The sequence below is a fragment of the Anolis carolinensis genome, chromosome 1 (assembly GCF_035594765.1).
Source record: "Anolis carolinensis isolate JA03-04 chromosome 1, rAnoCar3.1.pri, whole genome shotgun sequence".
Classification (NCBI taxonomy): Eukaryota; Metazoa; Chordata; class Lepidosauria; order Squamata; family Dactyloidae; genus Anolis; species Anolis carolinensis.
The window spans coordinates 23,516,894-23,538,586 of NC_085841.1; the positions used below are offsets into that span (position 1 = coordinate 23,516,894).

Genomic DNA, 21,693 nt, shown 5'->3' on the forward strand with positions numbered 1-21,693 from the left:
TCCTGATTTTCAGTCACTGGTATTTTTAATGAGGGGAAAACATCAAGACACCCTGAAATGCTGTCATGATGCAAGTCAAGCCTGTGATGCAGCCCAGCTTAAGGCAGCTTTCAGTGTTTCTATGAAGAGGTTGGGAAAGTTACCTTTTGGCAATGACAACTGCAGTTTCCTTGTCATCATGGCAGTGGGTCTGCTTTGGAGTTTGCACACATTTTGAAGTTAGCATTCAGCACCTTGGATAGCTCATTTAAAGTTCATACTAAAACCCAGAGTGGAATTCTCATCCCATTGATCTGGAAACCACCAGCTGCTACTGGTTTAAGACTACAATGTTTAGAATGCCAAGTCACTATGCTACTTAGGGATGTTACATATGGGGTCTGCAATCTAAAAGAGTACCTTTGTTAAGCTCCATTCCTAAGTTAACACTGAATCTTGTCTGAAAATGTTTCCAGCAAGGTTGAGGAATCATTTATTTTCTTTCTGGTATTTCTTAAAACAATCCACAAATTTGCATGCACAAAGTGGGACATTAACACAAACACAAGCTAGGCATAATTAATTAGGACACATACTGGCAATGGAGAGGGGAAGAAGGGGGGGGGGGAAGCACGCTACTTACTTGTGACTTACAACGTAAAGCAAGGCATTGTTAACCCAGATGAGCAACAGAAAAGAAAATCAGATAAATGTAAAGGAAGTAGAGACATTCAGTATGCTGAGGGCCACTTTTCCCAACAAGGCGGGGGGGCTTTTTTCTTCACAGCAGTTTGTTTTTATGAAAGGAAAAAGACAAAAAATGCATTTCAAGATATAGACTCTGCCTATTATATATACAACTGATCATAGTGTGCCTGCAGATCACAAAAAGACAGACAGAACAAAGGGCCTTCTGGCATCTAAAACACTAGTCAAATTGTTCTATAGGCTACCGTCCACTTCATTGCATGTATATAAAATATTATGCTCAATATTTCATGGATCTTTTGGCTGTCATTCCAAGGTCTGTGGAATACAGATACACTGAATCACTTTTAACAACAGGTAGGCTATGATGTCACACTGCAGAATCCATGATATCATCTTGACAGTTGGTTCTGAAAGCCTGGTATTCTTATTGACGCAACACACATTGGCTGAGGCAACCATTGGAGAAGTGTATAATTCTTGTTTCCATTCTCACTGCTAGAGCCTAAATTCCCTATGGTAAGAATCTATGAATTATAAATCTAACCTGCTCTAACCTTACAGCAAGCAGCTTGCAGGGAGCTCTCCTTCACCCTCATGCAAAGTGCTAGAACCATGGTGGGGCAAAAGGGGAAAGCTCCTCTCTCTCCTGGGCTGAGGTCAGGATTTGGGTTCAACACTCTCCAATGAGAACTCCAAGGAAGACAATTCAGTTTCTCTCAAATCAGTTCAAATTTATTACACTGAGCTTTGGCAAAGAATAGCACAGGACACTTTTTATCCTAATGCATTACATTGATTGGAACAAAACAAGAATCCATAATAGTTCATTGGGTCCCAATCTTTGCTCTTCCAGGTATTTTTGACCTCAGCTCCCACAATTCCTAACAGCTGTTAAGTTGGTTGGTATTTCTGGGAGTTGAAGTCCAAAATACCTGGAGGATCACAGGTTGGGAACCACTGCAGTATAGCCATATACAGAACAATGAGAAAGATCACCTACATGGACACAGCCATATGATTTTCCAACGTCCTCCACTTTCCACTGGTCATTAAATGGGCATGAAGGCAGGGGAAGAGGTCTCCTGCAGCCAAAGGGTGGGTTGGAGGAGATCTGGGATATTACTTAAGGTCAGAAGAATATTTTTACCTCTACATTCAATTGAATGAGCGACTTACAATGCATATATTTTACTTTTAACCTTATAATTAATAAACAGCATGCCAACTTGCGTTAAGATCATAAATTGCTTAACCATTTAATTTTATATCCTTTCAAACATTGTTGTGAGCTGCCCTCGGCCCCAGTTCTGGGAGACAGATTGAGTATAAATCAAATAAGCAAAGAAAACATAGAACTTTTAAAACAGGAATAGAACTTGTGAAATATTCTGAGGACACAAGGAATAGCTCAGGGTGCATCTACACTGCAGTTAATGCAGTTTGATCAGGCCTGTAGCGAGGGGGTGGTTTTAGGGGTTCAACCCCCCCCTGAAATTTTTCAAGTTATAAAAAAAAATCTCGTTTACTCATGAATTTTAACTGGTTAACCAAATCCCCATGCTAAGTCTATGAGATGCAAAACATTAAGAGTCCCTCCAGGCACTATCTCAAGCAGATATTGACAGGTTTGTAGCGGGGAGGGGTATGTGCTAGGGGTTCAACCCCCGCCCCCCCCCCCCCCCGAAATTTTCAAAAAAAATTTCTGGCTACGGCCCTGAGTTTGATACCATTTCAATTGTCATAGAATCATAGAATTGAAAGAGACCTCATGGGCCATCCTGTCCAACCCCCTGCCAAAAAGCAGGAAAATCATATTCAAAGCACCCCCAACAGATGGCCATCCAGCCTCCGCTTAAAAGCCTCCAAAGAAGGAGCCTCCACCACACTCCAGGGCAGAGAGTTCCACCTTAACAGCTTTCACAATGAGGAAGTTCTCCCTAATGTTCAGGTGGACATTAGGAAAAACCTCCTCACTGTCATTGCTCTATGTTATGGAATCATGAGCATTGTCATTTTTAGAAGGTTTTTAGTCTGCTCTGCCAATTTAGGCTGCTCGGATGCCTCACCAAACTAAACATACCAGCATTCTATAGCATTGAGGCATGGCAATTAAAGTGATGTCAAACTGCATTAATTCTACACTATAAATGCGACCATGTAGTCTTACATATGTTTCTGTGAAATCTTCACTTTTAAAAACAACAACAATGCAGCTACATGTGTCTCATATACCTTCTTCTGGTGTCCAGGAGGAAAACCCTGAAAATGCTTCCTCTACTGCTGACAATGGGACAGAGCAAACATCGGCTCCTGATGACCTGACTGAGCCCCCCTGTACCCCAAATGAAGCAACAGACCCTCTAGACATCAGACAGGAAGAGGCACACTTGAGGACAAAGGCACAGCTGGGGTTGGAAAGCCTTCATCCCAACACGGAGCGTGAGTTGGACAGCTGGGTCCCAATACAGCACCCCAGCAAAAAGGAGGGCCATGACGCTTTGGCACCCCAGCTGAAGAAGATGCGTCTCGACATGGAGCTCACCATGACCAGATACCGCTATGAAGATAAAGAGAAGCAAAGGCAGCACAAAGAGAAAATGGAAGAGATACGTCTACAGGCCCCATCAACACAGGTAAGGTTCAGCAGGCAGAGATGGCTGAAACTGTGGGGAAGGCAGAAAGGAAACAACCACCAGCATGTTACTTCAGGCCTGTAATTCTGTAAAGGGAACAGAAATCTCTCTCTAACATTATCAGGATTCTCATCAAAACCAGAATCCTTTGATGGATACCATGACTATCATGACAGAACCAAGAAGTGTTATATTTTGCATGATTCTGGGGTTTGTTGTCCAGACTCTGGTTATATCCAGCATACTAAGAGAGAACATTTGGATGATATCACACAGAGAGTGTCATATCAACACTGGTAAGGAGTTTGTTTCATCTGAGAAGAGCAGGAAGCACATTTCCTGCAATTATCAGATAAATCTGTATTCCCCAATATTCTCCAAACCAATTTGGGACACCAAAACGCTATTGTGCACAGCCTTAGTATCTACTCACTTTGTAACTGGGGATACAAGTGAATCAGAACAAAACCTCTCCAAAACAAAAGAGTCTAATCTAAACCTTGTTAGCTCAAAAAAACAAAAACAAACAAACCCCAAAACACTGACTTACCAGCTGCTTAATGTAATTCAGACATTTCAAATACCACTAATATTAAATCACTCAGCTGAGAGGAGCCATACATGAAAGTTGTTCAGGAGGGGAGTATATAGGGAGAAGACATCCTTGATATTCCAGCATATCAGTTTAACATACCCAGTCAAGGTCTGATTTCTAAAGATAAATAGAGTTGGGACTATTTCGTATGAAAAAAGTTAATCACTATGTCTGATTTCTGAAAATAAGTAGAGTTGGCCCTATTTGATACTTCAAGAAATGACCACCAAGGAGACGTTTAGACAGTGCTTGGAAAGAATATTGTCCAAACCGTAGAGAGCAACTACTGGAATCAGAACTGATAGTATTAAACTAGATAATACACCTGAGAGTAAGATAGCTCCCCAGGGTGCTAATAGCTTAGAATGCTGTCAAGAAAAAAAAATCTTGCTGGGGAAGCAGTAAATGTTGACATGTCAATCCTCATCCTGATTCATCTTGTAAATATATTTCCAAAGTGAACCAAAAATGCCGGATGAAGTTGTGTTAATCCATAAGAACATACCAGTGTTCATCTCTGTGTAAAGCCTTTTGTGTAAAGCCAATTTGTCTTAATGTCCAATTTGAGAACTAGTCACCCTTGAAATACTTTTCATTCCCACAAGGAATACCTCAAAACCATACATATTTATTTTTGGCCGATGTGTAGGGCAACAGCAGAGGTGATAAAAAATACATCAATCCACAAATAATCAAATCTGCAAATGTCTAACTCTAATTGAAGAGGGATGACTATCCACTCTTGTTCTCTAAGCCAGTTTGGGCTCATGTGTGAAGCACGACTGGAAGTTCACCCTTTATTTCCTTCTCTCCGCAGCCTTCTGAGAGAGGTCATTCCCTTCTCGTACCTCAGGATCAGCTCACCTTGTTCCTGTATTGCTTCATCTTCATTCACATCATCTATATACTGAAAGAGCTGGTGTTCTTTTTCATTAAGAAGCATGAGATGTTTACCATCATTTTCCTCCTCATATGTGTCATTAAAGCGTTTTGGAAGTAGAGCCTTTGAGCATGAATGTGTTTCCCTTTTCCCAGCACTCCTCAGTGACTCTCAGTTCTTTATAGACTTCATTTAACCCAACCCTCCCTTTGCTATCCCCTTTCTAGTACAAAGAATCTGTAAGCCAGTTCTGGCCACATCATTCTGTCGATTCTACCCCAGCAACATGATAAAGTGTTTAAATAAAGTACATTGATATATACTTGAGTTTGAATAAATTATTTCCATTGAGAGCTGAAATTTCCTGGTTGCTTAATTTGGTTAGCATTAGAGGGAGCATAATAAAAGGCAATGTGGTATAGTGGTTTCAGTGTCAGACTAGGACTTTGGATGACCAATGTTCGAATCATTGCTTAGGCATCAAAGCCGACTAGATGGTATTGAGAAGTCATATTATCCCAGCCTCAGAGGAAAGCAATAGCAAACCAATTCCGAACAAATCCTGCCAAGAAAGCGCTAGGATATGGTCACTATGTGTACATCTACATTGTGGAATTAATGCAGTTTGATACCACTTTAACCGCCATGGCTCAATGCTATGCAATCCTTGGAGTTGTAGCTTTGCAAGGTCTTAACCTTCTCTGTTAAAGTGCTGGGATCCAACCAAATGACAGCTCCCAGGATCCCACAGTATTGAGCCATGATAGCTAAAGTGGTGCTGAACTGCAGTCATTCTACGATGTTGATGTATCCACAGTCAAAGGTCAAAATTCACCTGCATAGCTGTGTTAGCCTAGGACAGTGGTTCTCAACCTGTGGGTCCCCAGGTGCCTTGGCCTACAACTCCCAGAAATCCCAGCCCGTTTACTAGCTGTTAGGATTTCTGGGGGTTGAAGGCAAAAACATCAGGAGACCAACAGATTGAGAACCACTGGCCTAGGACAATGTTTCCCAAACTCTGGTTTTCCAGGTGTCTTAGCCTCCAGCTCTTGAGATCTCTCATCACTGGCCAAGGCAGCTGTGCTTCATGGGAGTTGAAATGCAAAACACTGGGAGGACTAGAGTTTGGGACAGGTTTTGCAACAACTGTGAGACTAAGGTTGTATCTAAGGAAGCAAAATTCACAAAATCTTGGGCTATTAACCTTTTATTATCAGGATGAATATATTCTAGATGGTTAGTTTGACACCAAATGCCATGGCTCAGGATGGATCTACACTGCCATATAATGTAGTTTCAGAATGCGAGAGGTAGTTTTCCAAGGTATCTAGCCATCTCTGCTAAAGAGTTCTGGTGACTCATCAAACTTCATATCCCAGAATTCCATCACTTTGAGCCATGGCAGTTAAAATGGTCTCAAGCTGCCAGAATTCTACAGTGTACGTGCAAATTAAACACACTCAGCTCTTTCAACGATTCCTCACAAGGCTTAGTGTCTAGCTCCTTTACCTTCTGGGTCACTGTCCTACATTTTGATGTCATTTTTATTAAATTGTATACAGTATTACCTACATCATTCCTTTAATTTGGGGAGCTGCAGTGATCTCGTAGATGAACACTGAAGAAAGGGCTCCCACAAGAAAGATGGAGCTTTGCTATAAGCCTATCTGTGCTATCAATTTTAGAGCTCCAGAACAACTGAGCATCTCCTCCAGGAATCTTGTAAAACCTGTATATTTATCAGTAGGACACTAGGGGTCCCCAGTAGACAATTCTTGCAGCACTTAATAAACATTCTCTGGACTCTCCCTGGGAAAGGATAGGTAAGTGTTTGATCTGCTTTATCATAGATTGAGCCAGTTCTGTTTTTCCAATTTATAGCATGTTAGATTTCAATAATCCCACAGTGGGAGTATGGATGCTGAAGTTCAATACGTCTGGAGGACCCCAGATTGAGAAAGCCTAAGGCCCTTTCCGTACAACTGTATAAAATCCCACATTTTCTGCTTTAAACTGGAATAAATGGCAGTGTAGGAACCCCAGGTGGCACAGCAGGCTAAACCGCTGAGTTGCTCAACTTGCTGACTGAAAGGTTGGCAGTTTGAATCCGGGGAGCGGAGTGAGCTCCCACTGTTAGCCCCAGCTTTTGCCAACCTAGCTGTTCGAAAACATGCAACTGTGAGTAGATCAATAGGTACCGCTCTGGCGGGAAGGTAATGGTGCTCCATGCAGTCATGCCAGCCACATGACCTTGGAGGTGTCTATGGACAATGCCGGCTCTTCGGCCTAGTAATGGAGATGAGCACCAACCCCCAGAGTTGGACACGACTAGACTTAATGTCAGGGGAAAACCTTTACCTTTTATATGGCATTGTGGACTCAGATAACCCAGTTCAAAGCAGATATTGATGGATTTTCTGCCTTGATATTCTGGGTTGTATGGCTGTTTGGAAGGGCCCTAAGTCAATAGACATAAAGCACTACTTTACCTGTTATTCACTAGGATCTTATAGGATAAGTTACAGATGGAGGAACTGAGGTTTGTAGACTTATGTGGCCCTTAAGGCAAACTATCAGGTCCTAAGATCTTACAGAACTTCCCCAAAATTATGGGAGAAAAATTTATATTATTTTCAAAATGCTCCCGACACTCTTGGGAGAAATTTGGTAACATTTTGGCCCAGAAGAGATACTTTTTATACATAGCACAGCTTCTATATCAATGGATTCAATCATCAATGGCTAGAAAACAGCCCCCTCCCCAATCCAAAAAGTAAACTTTGATGATGGCAATTTAATAATAATAATAATAATAATAATAATAATAATAATAATAACTTTATTCTTATACCCCGCCCCATCTCCCCAAAGGGACTTGGGGCGGCTTACATGGGACGTTGCCCAACAATATAACAAAAACAGCAAAACAATAAAACATCAGCATCAATAAAACAGTCATAAAAAAAACCAACATACAAAATAAAATGTTAAAAACAGGAGACGAATTTAAACAAAGGGACACAATTTTACTGTAAGGTAAAGGTTTCCCCTGACGTTAAGTCCAGTCATGTCTGACTCTAGGGGTTGGTGCTCATCTCCATTTTTAAGCTGAAGAGCCAGTGTTGTCCGTAGACACCTCCAAGGTCATGTGGCCGGCATGCCTGCATGGAACGCTGTTACCTTCCCACCGGAGTGGTACCTATTGATCTACTCACATTGGCATGTTTTCGAACTGCTAGGTTGGCAGAAGCTGGAGCTAACAGCGGGCACTCACTCCCCTCCTGGGATTTGAACCTGGGACCTTTCGGTCAGCAAGTTCAGCAGCTCAGCACTTTAACATACTTTGCCACCGGGGCTCCTATTTTACTATAGCATTGTGTATATTTGACATTGAGCCCCATAGTATCTACAGGACGTCTTGGAGCCAGGCAGACCTCAGTAGATAGTTACCAAGGGCCAACTGTACTGCATTTTTAGAAGAATATTGACAAATTGGATACAAGATTCTCATGTCCTGCTTGAAAGTCTTTCTTTCATAATTGCTGCCACTGTTGGAAATAATTTGCAATGGTAAAACTGCTCTGCATGCCACAGCAACCACATATATTTAATGCCCTGGTTAAAATTACAACCCCTTTTTCTGGCAGGACTGCTCTGCTTTTAAGAACTATATTATATTCAATTGACTTGATTTCCTCCTCCACTTATAAAGGGTGCATAATTAAGTTGTTATTGGTTTTGAATATGGATTTTTAATTGTACCAAAGGTACCAATTGATATGCATTACACTGTAGAATTAATACAACATGACACTCCTTTAACCACCATGGTTAAATGTGATTATGATATAGGGTTATGTATGGAACTATAGATGCGGTAGCACTATTTGGCAGAGTAGAGTGAAACTAGGACATTTTAAAAAGCAAAAGGATAGAGATTGGGACTGCCCTGCTAGTTATGTAAAATTGCGCCCTTTTAAAATCTATATACAGTAGAGTCTCACTTATCCAAGCCTCGCTTATCCAAGCCATTTTTGTAGTCAATGTTTTCAATATATCATGATATTTTGGTGCTAAATTCGTAAATACAGTAATTACAACATAACATTACTGCGTATTGAACTACTTTTTCTGTCAAATTTGTTGTATAACATGATGTTTTGGTGCTTAATATGTAAAATCATAACCTAATTTGATGTTTAATAGGCTTTTCCTTAATCCCTCCTCATTATCCAAGATATTTGCTTATCCAAGCTTCTGCTGGCCCATTTAGCTTGGATAAGTGAGACTCTACTGTATATAAAAATGTAATGTTCGTTTTACTATGGAGTAAACAACAAAACCACTGAACCCAATCACACCAAATTTGGCCATAAAAGACATAATCATCCAAAATATGTCTTTCAATAAAAAAAACCTAGAAAAATAGTCCAAATTACAGAGGATGAGGAAGAGCTTTTCTCCCCTTAACTGCCAGTTAGAAAGGTAGGCTCTGCTGCCTTTAACTCCCCGCCCCCCGTGCTGCCTTAGGCCCCGCCCCCTTTGTGTCCTAGCAACTCCCTCAGCCAAGATGGCGCCCAGGGCACAGGCAATTAGGCCTCTTCGACACAGCCTATAAAATACAGATTATCTGTTTTGAACTGGATTATATGGCAGTGTAGACTCAAGGCCCTTCCACACAGCTATATTACCCAGAATGCCAAGGCAGGATAATCCACAGTATCTCCTTTGAACTGGATTATCGAGAGTTCACACTGCTATATAATCCAGTTCAGTGTGGATTTTATACAGCTGTGTAGGAGGGGCCTCATATAATCCAGCTCTAAGTAGATTATATAAGATTGTCAGACCCGAGGCAGCAGGGCACCAAGAACTATACACGGAGGCCAATCTCTATCTAATATCGTTATTAAGAAAATGTATAAAAGTAATAAAAACAAGTGAAGAATATAGTTCAGAAACAGACCTTTCAAACGAGGTCAAATATAGTCCAAAAATGTATTGTCCAATAAATGATATTAGAGTTCAAAGTTTTAATCCAATACCGAAACACACACTATTGCCAAGCAATAGTGTTGGGAAATGCCAGAGTCTTAGGAGTCCAAGGTAACTTGACAACAAGGCTGGATACAATCTTGGTTCTTTAACAAGGTCCGTGACTAGGAACAAGGCAAACAGTGATTCTTGGAACAAGATCCGTGGTTAAAAGCAAGGCAAGGCAATTCTTGAATACTTGATCCGGGAAGCAAGGAACTGGAGTTACGAAGTCCACACACGATCTTACTCCTGAAGCTGCTCTGTTGACTCCGCAAAGATTCTCCCGTGTCAGGCACCTATATTGGGGTCTCGTTTTCCCGCCAACAACCTCTTTCCCTAGAGAACGAGAAGCAAAACCCAACTTTGTCCAGATGCAAGACTCCTTAGAATTTCCCAAGGGAAGCAAGTCTAATGTTGTTTGGCTGCAATCCGTAAACTCCTGCGATTCTGTTCTCTCACTCCTCTGTCTGCAGAATAGGACTCTCTCCTAGGGAACGGAGGAGAGGAATGCCCAAGGTCTGTTTTACTAAGTTCTTGGGTACAAACATCAACATCCGGCAGGTGAAAAGATTCCAGCTCTTGTTGAACCGGCGAAAACCCCATGTTTTCGTCTTCATCTGCCACGATGGCACTAGGAACAGGACTACAAGGCCCATGAGGCATCACAAAGATTATAAATATAATAGGTAATAATTACTGTGGTATAATAATGCAGAACAATATAATCTTTAAAACCAGGACAGTAAATAAAGAGCAACACTCTGAAAGCAGGGAAATTGGGAATTCCAGAAAGGAAATAATCAGGGCCAGCTAAAACCTCCCAACAAAGGATTCCCCCAGGCAGGAAGCAGACAGGCTTTGAAGCTGCAAGGCCATTAAATGCTAATCAAGGTGGCTAATTGCAGCATTCATACCTGCCACATCGAGACTATTAATTACTATTCAAACTAGCCAACCAAGGATTCCGCAAGGTACAAAGCGGCCAGGCTTGCAACCAGCAAGGCTATTCAGTACTATTCAACCTGCTAACCAAGATTTCCCCTAGGTGAAAAAAACCCAGGCTTTGAAACCAGGAGGTTACTCTGTCCCATTCAACCTGGCCTAGCAAGGATGTCCTATGTAGAAAGCTGCCAGGCTTTTAAGCTGCAAGACTATTCAGTGCAATTCAATCTGGCCAAACAATGATTCTTCTACAAAGGACGTAGCCAGGCTTCAAAGTGGCTCTTTGGTTGAGGGTGCTACTCCAGCTCGCCAAACAGGGATTCCAATAGTTATAACACAGCCAGGCATTGAAGCTGCAAGGCTATTCAGTGCAATTCAACCAGACCAACAAAGGATTAACCTTGGTAGAAGGCAGCCAGGCTTTGAAGCAGCGATACTACTCTGTACTATTGAAGCTGACCAACCAAAGATTCTCCTAGGTAGCAAGCAGCCAGGCTTTGAAGCAGTGAGGCTATTCGTTGCAATCCTAGCAGCCCAAAAACCCATTTTCCTAGAACGCAAGTACCCAGCCTTCCTATCAGCAAGCCTATTCCATTGCATTCCAGCTCACCAAACAAGGATTCCCATAAGAAGAAAACACCCAGGCTTTGAGGCTGCAAGGCTATTCACTGCTGTTCCACCTGGCCATCAAATGATTCCTATAAGCCACAGCAATGCGTGGCCGGGCAAAGCTAGTACAGTATATCTATAAATCTAGACTTACATTTAAAAGCCATTTGTTTTGAATGCACACCTTTTTTTGTTACCTGTGACTTTTTGGGTTGCCTAAAAGGTACTAACTGAGCTGATGAAGCCTATCCCTTTCTGGGACAGAGACATAGGGTGTGTTTGCACTGTACAATTGACACCGCTTGAAACGCCATGGCTCAATGCTGTGGAATTGTAGGAATTGTAGTTTTACAAGGTCTTTAGCTATCTCTGCCAAATTGTTATTATTATTGACACAAAGACATAGTATGACACAGCAAATGAGATATACATGCTGGGTTTCGTATCACAAAATCACAAGTTGAATACTTCCCAAGTGTCTAGGACTGTGTGATGTATTATTATATTATTATTATTATTATTATTATTATTATTATTATTATTATTATTATTATTATTATTATCTTTATTTATACCCCCCCCCCTTTCCCCTGTGGGGACTCAAGGCGGACAATGCTGCTGCCCCACAACTCCCATGATTCCATAGCAGTGAGCCATGGTGTTTAAGGGGTGTCATTAATTACATTGCATTAATTCTACAGTATAGACACAATTCAGTTGGTACATTTTAGGCAACTAAAAAGTCACAGGCAATTAAAAAGTCCTGTATTCAAAACCAATGGCAACTTAATTCTACTGTATGGATTCACCCTTTGTACGTGCAGGAAGAAACCAAATCATCTGAATGTCATAGAGTTCTTAAAGACAAAGCAACCCTGCCAGGAAAAAATATAGCAAATTTAATTTTGGAGAGATGCTGTAAGGTCTTAGGACCTCATATTTGGCCTTGAAGGCCACATGAGACTGCAGACTTCAAACCCTTAACCTGTGATTTGTCTGATAAGACTTACTTACTTACTTAGGTGAGGCCTCATTGTCCAAGCATGGTGGCCTTCCAAGTTCTTGGAAGATGTGTGCGTGAGTTTTCTTAATATGTGGAGGTCGGTGCATGGCCGATCAACACACAGTCTTCACAGAGTGAGAGTCTCAACCAGTGTCGTGGTTAACATGACAACGGTGGCTTCTCATATATTTATACATGGCCCTCATCATGTCTCCTCTCTGCCTTCTCTTCTGCAGGCTAAACATGGTCCTTTTAGGGCTTCTTCTCCAGACCCTTGATCATTTTAGTTTCCCTTCTCTGGACACATTCCAGCTTGTCAACATCTCCTTTCAATTGTGGTGCTCAGAACTTGACACAGTATTCCAGGTGTGGTCTGACCAGGGCAGAATAGAGGGGTTGCATGACTTCCCTGGATCTAGACACAAAACTCCTATTGATGCAGGGCAAAATCCCATTGACTTTTTTTTTGCCACCGCATCACATTGTTGGCTCATGTTAAACTTGTTGTCCACAAGGACTCCAGGCATCCTCCGTTCTGTATCTTTGCATTCATTTTCAACAGGGACAAATGCATTGTCCCTGTTATCTTGCATTGTCCCTATTGAACTTTATTTTGTTAGTTTTGGCCCATCTCTCTAATCTGTTAAGATCGTTTTGAATTCTGCTCCTGTCTTCTGGAGTATTAGCTATTCCTCCCAATTTGGTGTCGTCTGCAAACTTGATGATCATGCTTTCTAGTCCTTCGTCTAAGTCATTAATAAAAATGTTGAACAGAACCGGGCCCAGGACAGAACTCTGTGGCACTCTTGGTTTTTTCAACCTGGGGTCTTCCAGGTATATTGGACCTTCAGTGTCCATATTCCTACTGTGGGATTATGGGGGAAGAAGTATTACACATTCGGAAGCTGTATATTGAAGAACCAGGACCAAAACAAGCTATGATAACGTAGACCAAACACTTTAACCATCTTTCCTTTCCTAGGAATTGCCCAGATAATGGTTATTAAGTGGTGCAAGAATTGTCTACTGGGGACCTCTAGTGTCCTGCTGATAAATATACAGATGTTACAAGGTGCCTGAATGAGAGGCAGAGTTCTGGAGCTCTGAAACTTATAGCATATAGATAGGTTCGTAGAAAAGCTTTGGGTGCATCTATATTGTAAAATAAACGTAGTTTGGTGCCACTATAACTGCCATAGTTCAATGTTACAGAATTCTGGGAACTGTATTTTTTTTACAAGACCTTTAGTCTTCATTGCAAAGGTTATTGGTTCCTCACCAAACTACAAATCCTAGGAACCCAGAGCCATGGCAGATAAAGTGGTGTCAAGCTTCATTAATTGATTAGCATTGAATGGCCTTGCAGCTTCAAAATCTGGCTGCTTCCTGCCTGGGGGAATCCTTTGTTGGGAGGTGTTAGCTGGCCCTGATTGTTTCCTGTCTGGAATTCCTCTGTTTTCTGAGTGTTGTTCTTTATTTACTTATTTACTGATTTTTAGAAGGTTTTTTTTTTTAATACTGATAGACAGATTTTGTTCATGTTCATGGTTTCCTCCTTTCTGTTGAAATTGTCCACATGCTTGTGGATTTCAATGGCTACACAGAAAACACAGACTACAGAAAGAACAACAAAATCTGGCTATCAAATGTGGGTGAAACGTCAGGAGAGAATGCTTCTGGAACATGGCCACACAGCCTGGAAAACTCACAGAAACCTAGTGATTCCGACCGTGAGAGCCTTTGACAACACAATATGGCATCTCTGTGGATTGGTGGATCACACATCTCGGTACTGGATAAGGGATCTATCCTGGATCAAGTTGCACTCCCACTGGAAGAAGTCCTGGCTCCATCTCTGGCTGCATCTACACTGTAAAATGACTACAGTTTGGCACCACTTGCTATGGCTCAGTGCTATAGGGAACCTGGTCACAATAATTCATAAGCTGGTAACTTTCCAGCTGTAGCTGCTGTGCCTTCAAGTCATTTAAAACTTATGGTAACCCAATCACAAGATTATGTTTAAAACTACCTATTAGCAAAAGTTGTATGTGAAACATAGATGCATTTCAAGACAAAAGAAACAAACGGTACAATTTCCTGTCTCCACCAACCATTAACTTTGAGTTCCACTCTTCTCTGACTGCAGTACGCTAACTTATACACAATATTCTTCCTCTCTTTAAATCTACATTTACTATCTTTCCTCATAGTAAAGACAATATTTTTCTCTATATATCAAAGCTTATTTACAGTGTCTCCTTAGTCTGTAAAAGGTTGCCAGCTTTTTAGATAGATTTGTAGTTTTCTTTTAGTATGATTGCCAATTGTTCTAATTCAGCCCACTTATTATATAGTCTATCGTTTCTTGTAAGTATTATGAGACTAAAATGTATGAATAAAATATAAATTTAAATCCACATAAATTTCATGTTTAGACTTGGAATGCTTTCAATTTGAACCACACACACACAAATCTACAGAGTCGTAGTTCAGTACTCAAACCACTGCACCATACTGTCATTTTAGTGCATTGTAAAAACACTATAAATATTTAAAAAGAGAGTGACAGGATTGCACACAGAAACAAAGGCACATTTGCACACTTCCCTCCTGTGTGTGTTTTTGAGTGTGTATGTATGCATGTACATGTTTGTGTAAATGTGTGTGTGTATCTGTATGTGTATGTACATGTTTGTATGTATGTGTGTGCATTTGTGTGTGTATTTGTGTTTTATGTTTTTGAGTGTTTATGCTTGCATTTGTGTGTTTGTGCTGAGTGTTTAGGTTTCAGCATGTGTGCATGTTTGGGTGTGTGTTGGTATGTGTGTGTTTGTATGTGGTTTTCAGTGAATATATGTGTATGTTTTTGTATATGGGAGTGTGCTTGTATGCATGTTTGTGTTTATGGACCTGTATTTTTATATATGTGTTTTCAGTGTGCTCATGTGTGTATTTATGTGTTTGCATATTTGTTGTTATGATTACATGCATGTATTTGTGTGTGTGTGTGTGTAGGTTTCTGTGTTTGTATGTGTGTATATGTATGTGTTTTTAATGTGTTTGCATGTATATTCCTGTATATATGTGTGTTTATATGCCTCTGTGTTTTTGAGTATGTGTGAATGTTTGTCTGTGCCTCTCTGTGGTTGTGTGGATGTGTGTGTTATTTGTATGTGTGTTATTTATTTCGAACCTAGCAGTTCGAAAACATGCCAATGTGAATAGATCAATAGGTACCGCTCCGGCGAAAAGGTAACGGCACTCCATGCAGTCATGCTGGCCACATGACCTTGGAGGTGTCTACGGATAACGCCGGATCTTCGGCTTAGAAATGGAGATGACCACCAATCCCCAGAGTCAGACATGACTGGTCAGGGGAAACCTTTACCTTTACCTATTTGTGTGTGTGTATGCTGGGTTTTGAATATGTGTTTGTATGTGTGTAGATATATGTGTTTTTGATTGCATATGTATGTATGTGCATATATGTTTCTATGTGAGTGCTTCTGTATGTGTAATTGTGTGTGCATGTACATGTTTGTGCATGCATATTTTATGTGCTTCGGTGTGTACATGTGTGTATTTTTTATATCTGAGCTTGTGTCTTTCTCTGTGTGTATGCCTGTTTGTGTGTGTACATTTTTGTATGCTTATATTTATGTGTGCTTGTGTGCCTGAATATGCCTGCCTGTGTATGTAATTTTCTATATGCTTATATTTGTGTGTCTTCTGTGTCTGTGTATGCCTGCTTGTGTGTGTACTTCTGTGTATGTTTATATTTATGTGTCTGGGTATGCCTGTTTCTGTGTATATATTTGTGTATGTTTATATCTGTGTGTGCTTATGTGTCTCCATATGTATATTTGTGTATGTTTATATCTGTTTGTGCTTATGTGTCTCCATGTGAATATTTGTGTGTACTTGTGTGTCTGAGTGTGCCTGTTTCTGTGTGTATATTTACGTTTATATTTGTGCGTGCTTGTGTGTCTATGTATGCTTGCTTGTGTATATATGTTTATATTTGTGTGTGTGTATGCTTATGTGTATATATTTGTGTGTGCTTGTATGCCTCTCTATGTGTATGCCTATTTGTGTCTGCACACTGAGGTATGTTTGTATTTGTGTATGCTTGCGTGTCTGTGCTTCTGTGAGTCTGCCCGTTTGTGAGTGTGTGGGTGTGTTTTATCCTTTCATGAGGAGGAGGACCCCATGACCCCAGGCCACTGCCAGCCCTTCAGGGGGGCTTAAGGCGCAGGCTGAGCGTCTGCTGGGCCTCACGTAGGAGCCTCTGGGAGCGAGCAAAGCCTGAGGAAAGGGAAGGTCCGAGGCGCACGTAGCCAAGGCCTCCTCCCTGGCACAAGTGCTGCCGCCTCTGGGGTCACGTCGGCTTCTTTTCTCCACTTCACTACCGAAGAGGGAGGATGTGGCAGGCCCTTTGGGCTATTTTTGCGTCAGTCAAAGGAAGAAGAGGGCTGAGTGCTCTCTCGTAGAAGCCAGGTCTGGTCGCCTGAGAGAGCAAACAAAGGCCCCCAAACAGTTGCCAAGGAGACAACTTGCCGTGCAGAGTCTACACTGTAGGATGAATGAAGTCTGGCATCGCTTTAACTGCCATGGTTCAAGGCAATGAGACCCTGGGAGTTGGAGTTGTACAAGGTGTTTTGCCTTCTCTGCCACAACATGTTGGTGCCACACCAAAGTGCAAATCGGACAGCTACAAACCCTCTTTCCCTGAAAATAAGACATCCCCAGAAAATAGGACCTAGTAGAGGTTTTGCTGAATTGCTAAATATAAGGCCTCCCCTGAAAGTAAGACCTAGCAAAGTTTTTGTTTGGAAGGATCAGTTAATGAACATACCATAGATTGTTGTACATGGAAATAAAGGCAGTAACAAGAAATAATATTAATATAATTATAACTTTATTCTTTATGCCACCTCCATCTCCCAAAAGGGACTCAGGGCAGCTTACACAAGGACAAGCCCAACAACAACATAAATTTACATACGAACAGAAATTTAAAACAGTAATTTAAAAACAGTATAGCAATAAAATATAATATAGAAATTATTGAAAGGATTCAGTTTGGTTATGCTGGTTTGTGATGACAACTACTGTACAGTAGATAATAAATTTTCATTTTTAAAAAATTCAACCATAAATGTGAATTCTTCTTTATGGAAAAATAAGACATCCCCTGAAAATAAGACCTAGCGCATCTTTGGGAGCAAAAATTAATATAAGACACTGTCTTATTTTCGGGGAAACAGGGTAGCATTGAGTGCATGCCAGTTCAAGTGGTGTCAAAGTGTATTTGTTTCACAATACAGTATTCCCTCACTACTTCGCGATTCACTTTTTGCAGATTCGCTGTTTCGCAGTTTTTCAATGAACTCTATAAATAATTAAAAAATACAATTTACAGCCTAAGGAAGGGAGGAAAGAGAAGCCAAAGGGGGAGAAAAGGTGCCCAAGCGGCAACGGGAGGAGAAGGAGGCGATTAATCAACACACAATTGGTTGGTAAAGACTTAAAATCCCTACTTTGCAGATTTTCACTTATTAGTGTTCCTGGAACTTAACCCCCGCGATAAGTGAGGGAACATTGTACTGTAGATGCACCCAAAGTGACCACATCCAAGAGTTATCTTGACAAGGTTTCTTCAGTTTGCCATTGCTTTCCTCTGAAGCTGGGAGAACATCACTTCCCCAGAACCATCCAATAGGCTTTGACGGCTGAGCAGGGATTGAACCCTGGCCACCAGCACTCAAAGGAGCTGCGGTGGCACAATGGGTTAAACCTTTGTGCTGGCTGAACTGCTAACCTGAAAGTTGGCTTGCTGATCTGAAGGTTGCTGATTTGAATCTGTGAGATGGGGTGAGCTCCCATCTGTCAGCTCTAGCTTGCAGGGACATGAGAGAAGGCTCCCAGCAGGATGGTAACACATTCGGGCATCCCCTGGGCAATGTCTCTGTAGATGGCCAATTCTCTCACACCAGAAGCGACTTGCAGTATGTTCTCAAGTCTCTTCTGACACGATAAAAAAGCAGCACTCAAATCACTACACTACACTGCCGTTCCTCAGGCTCCCCTGATTCTCACCAAATTCAACAACCAAAACATTCTAACTATTGGATGGAAATTATTTATTCAGACTCAAGTATACATTAATATGCTGTTTTTAAATACTTCGTTGTATTGGACAGGGTTTTGTTGCTGTAGTGAAACTGACACTTTTGTTCTTTTCCAGGATGAAAGGTGTCTGAGCCAGGCCAGGAGTTAATGGAAAGGAAAAGGGAGAGCTGCCTCCGAGTCCCAGCAAAGAAGTAGAGCCCAAAGCAGAAGCAGAACAGGGGCCAAGGAGGATTCCCAACCTTCTGTTACTGTTGTATTTGTTGTTGTGCCTTCAAGTCACTTGTATTATGTCTAGATCAATGGAAGTAATGGTGCCCCTCTATTCCAGGTGAGGTCAGACCTCACCTAGAATACTGTGCCCAATTCTTGGCACCACAATTTAAGAGAGGTATTGACAAGCTGGAATGGGTTCACAGGAGGACAACTAAAATGAATGAAGGTTTGGAGACCATGAATACATCTGAGGAGTATCTAAAATTGCTGGGTATGTTTAGCCTACAGAAGAGAAGGTTGAGAGTAGACATGATAGCTATGTATAAATATTTGAAAGGATGTCATAAGGAAGAGGGAACAGGCTTATTTTCTGCTGCTGTTCAAGTCGAACTCCTTGACTTGGAGCATGGTGGAGGCTCCTTCTTTGGAGGCTTTTAAACAGAGGTTGGATGACCATCTGTCGGGGGTGCTTTGATTGTGCTTTTTCTACATGGCGGGGGGTTGGACTAGATGGTCCATGTGATCTCTTCCAACTCTATGATTCTATGGTGACCCATCATAGGGTTTTCTTATCTAGATTTGTTCAGAGGATGTTTGTTGCTGACTTCCTCTGATGTTTGACTTGGACTCACAGTTGGTAACATATTGGGTGCAAGGATTGCATTTCAGGGTTTTTGTCCCCCCAAAGGAACTCAAGGTGCAGGCCAGCACTGGGACCCGTTGTTGCAGAAGGGCATCATCTCCTGTAGGTATGAAAAGCTTAAAAACAACTAAATGCTAACCAGTACCCAATTCCTCCATGCCCCACAGACAGCAACTAAATTGGGTACTGGTTGGCATGGCTTAGAGCAGTGGTTCTCAACCTGTGGGTCCCCAGGTGTTTTGGCCTACAACTCCCAGAAATCCCAGCCAGTTTACCAGCTGTTAAGACCACTGAGAACCACTGGCTTAGAGAGTAAGCTTGCCAAAAAAAAAAAAACCTGGGTCTTTTTTCTGTATGAGAGAGGTATTAAGATTTTGGGTGGCACAGTTCTTGTGATCTGGTTACTGGGAAATGGTGACATAACAAATTCAATCTCCAGGTAGCAGGGCAGCTTTGCCTGGGAGTAGATGGGGTGTCAATGCAAGAGAACTCATACATCATATTAGTTTTGTTTAATTCCCAGTTTTTTGTTCCTGACAGGACAGTGGAAACTTTTTGCATTTGGATCTCTTTGAGAGATGGTCTTGTTTCCCAGTATTAACCATGCCGGGAAAACTGACCCATTAAAGAGACTTGGTGAGACAACAGGAAGTCAGAGGAAATCTACCCCAGGAAGCAGAGGCGGTCCAACCATAAGGCGAAATAGGCATTTGCCTGTGGCGCCATCGTCCCGGGGGCACCAACGTCCTGGGAGGAGGGCACCACTCTCCACCTCCTTCTCTTTCGGGCCTTCCAGCGGCAACTTACAGACCCACCTTCGCACCACGCAAGCCCACCTTTGGGGCCTTCAGAGATTGTGAGGTCTGTAGGAACTTGGAAGCTAGGTATGTGGGGTTTATATATTTGTAGAAGGTCCAGGGTGGGAGAAAGAACTTTTCTTTGAAGCAGGTGTGAATGTTGTAATTAATCACCTTGATTAGCATTTAATGGCCCTGTGGCTTCAAGGCCTGGCTTCTTCTTGCCTGGGAGAATCTTTTTTTGGGAGGAGTTAGCTGTCCCTGATTGTTTACTGTCTGGATTTCTTCTGTTTTCAGAGTGTTGTTCTTTATTTATTGTCCTGATTTTAGAGGTTTTTTTTTTTTTAATACTGAGGGCTATCTGGGTTATCTAAGTCCACACTGCCCTATATCCCTGTTCAATGTTTAGTGCTAAATTTGCAAATATAGTAATTCCTACATAACATTACCATGTATTGAACTGCTTTTTCTATTGATTTGTTGTAAAACATGATGTTTTGGTGCTTAATTTTTAAAATCATAATGTAATTTGATGTTTTATAGGCTTTTCCTTTATACTTCCTTATTATCCAACATTTTCGCTTATCCAATGCTTTTATTTTTCAGTGATTGGTTTGGGGGGGCGCCAAAATTCTGTTCGCCTACACTTGAAAAATACCTAGGGCCGGCTCTGCCAGGAAGAGAAATTCGCTCCTGAAAGAGTTATCATGGGGAAAAGATGTTTTCAATCAAGCTTTATCACCAATCCTTGTTTCCATGACAAACCAAAATTTTCAAAACCCAATTCTCACAGGGACAGAAAATGAGGCAAAATCTTCTGAACAGGCACACAGATAGCAAAACAAATGTTACAGGAGTGTTATCCCTTCCCTATGCTATCCAAAACTATATACAGTAGAGTCTCACTTATCCAACATTCGCTTATCCAATGTTCTGGATTATCCAACACATTTTTGTAGTCAATGTTTTCAATACATCGTGATATTTTGGTGCTAAATTTGTAAATACAGTAATTACTACGTAGCATTACTGCGTATTGAACTATTTTTCTGTCAAATTTGTTGTATAACATGATGTTTTGGTGCTTAATTTGTAAAATTATAATCTAATTTGGTGTTTAATAGGCTTCCCCTTAATCTCTCCTTATTATCCAACATATTTGCTTATCCAACGTTCTGCCAGCCCATTTATGTTGAATAAGTGAGACTCTACTGTATGTGTGTGTGTATATATATGTATGTGTGTGTGTGTGTATGTGTCTATATATATATATATATATATATATATATATATATATATATATATAGCTGGAGGTATAATAAAAATGTACCTGTTCCAACTTACATACAAATTCAACTTAAGAACAAACTTACAGAACAAATCTTGTTTGTAACCTGGAGACTGCCTCTTTTAGAAAGAGGATGGCAAAAAGAGGATTGAGCTAAATAAAGTTGACAAAAGACGGAGAGTCACTGAGGAGCTCCGGGAAAAGGAATGAACATTTGTGCCCAAAGGA

The 21,693-nt window shown here is 41.2% G+C and overlaps 1 protein-coding gene across 1 annotated transcript in view; it reads left to right on the plus strand.

Moving 5' to 3' along the window:
• LOC100568065 (involucrin) overlaps positions 1-5,120 on the plus strand; it is a 20,791-nt gene extending 15,671 nt beyond the window's left edge. The window contains exons 4-5 of the mRNA XM_062971237.1: positions 2,940-3,323; positions 4,736-5,120. The gene's annotated coding sequence lies outside the window, so the exon portion shown is untranslated. The remainder of the gene's footprint in view (positions 1-2,939; positions 3,324-4,735) is intronic.
• Positions 5,121-21,693: the final 16,573 nt, after the last annotated feature.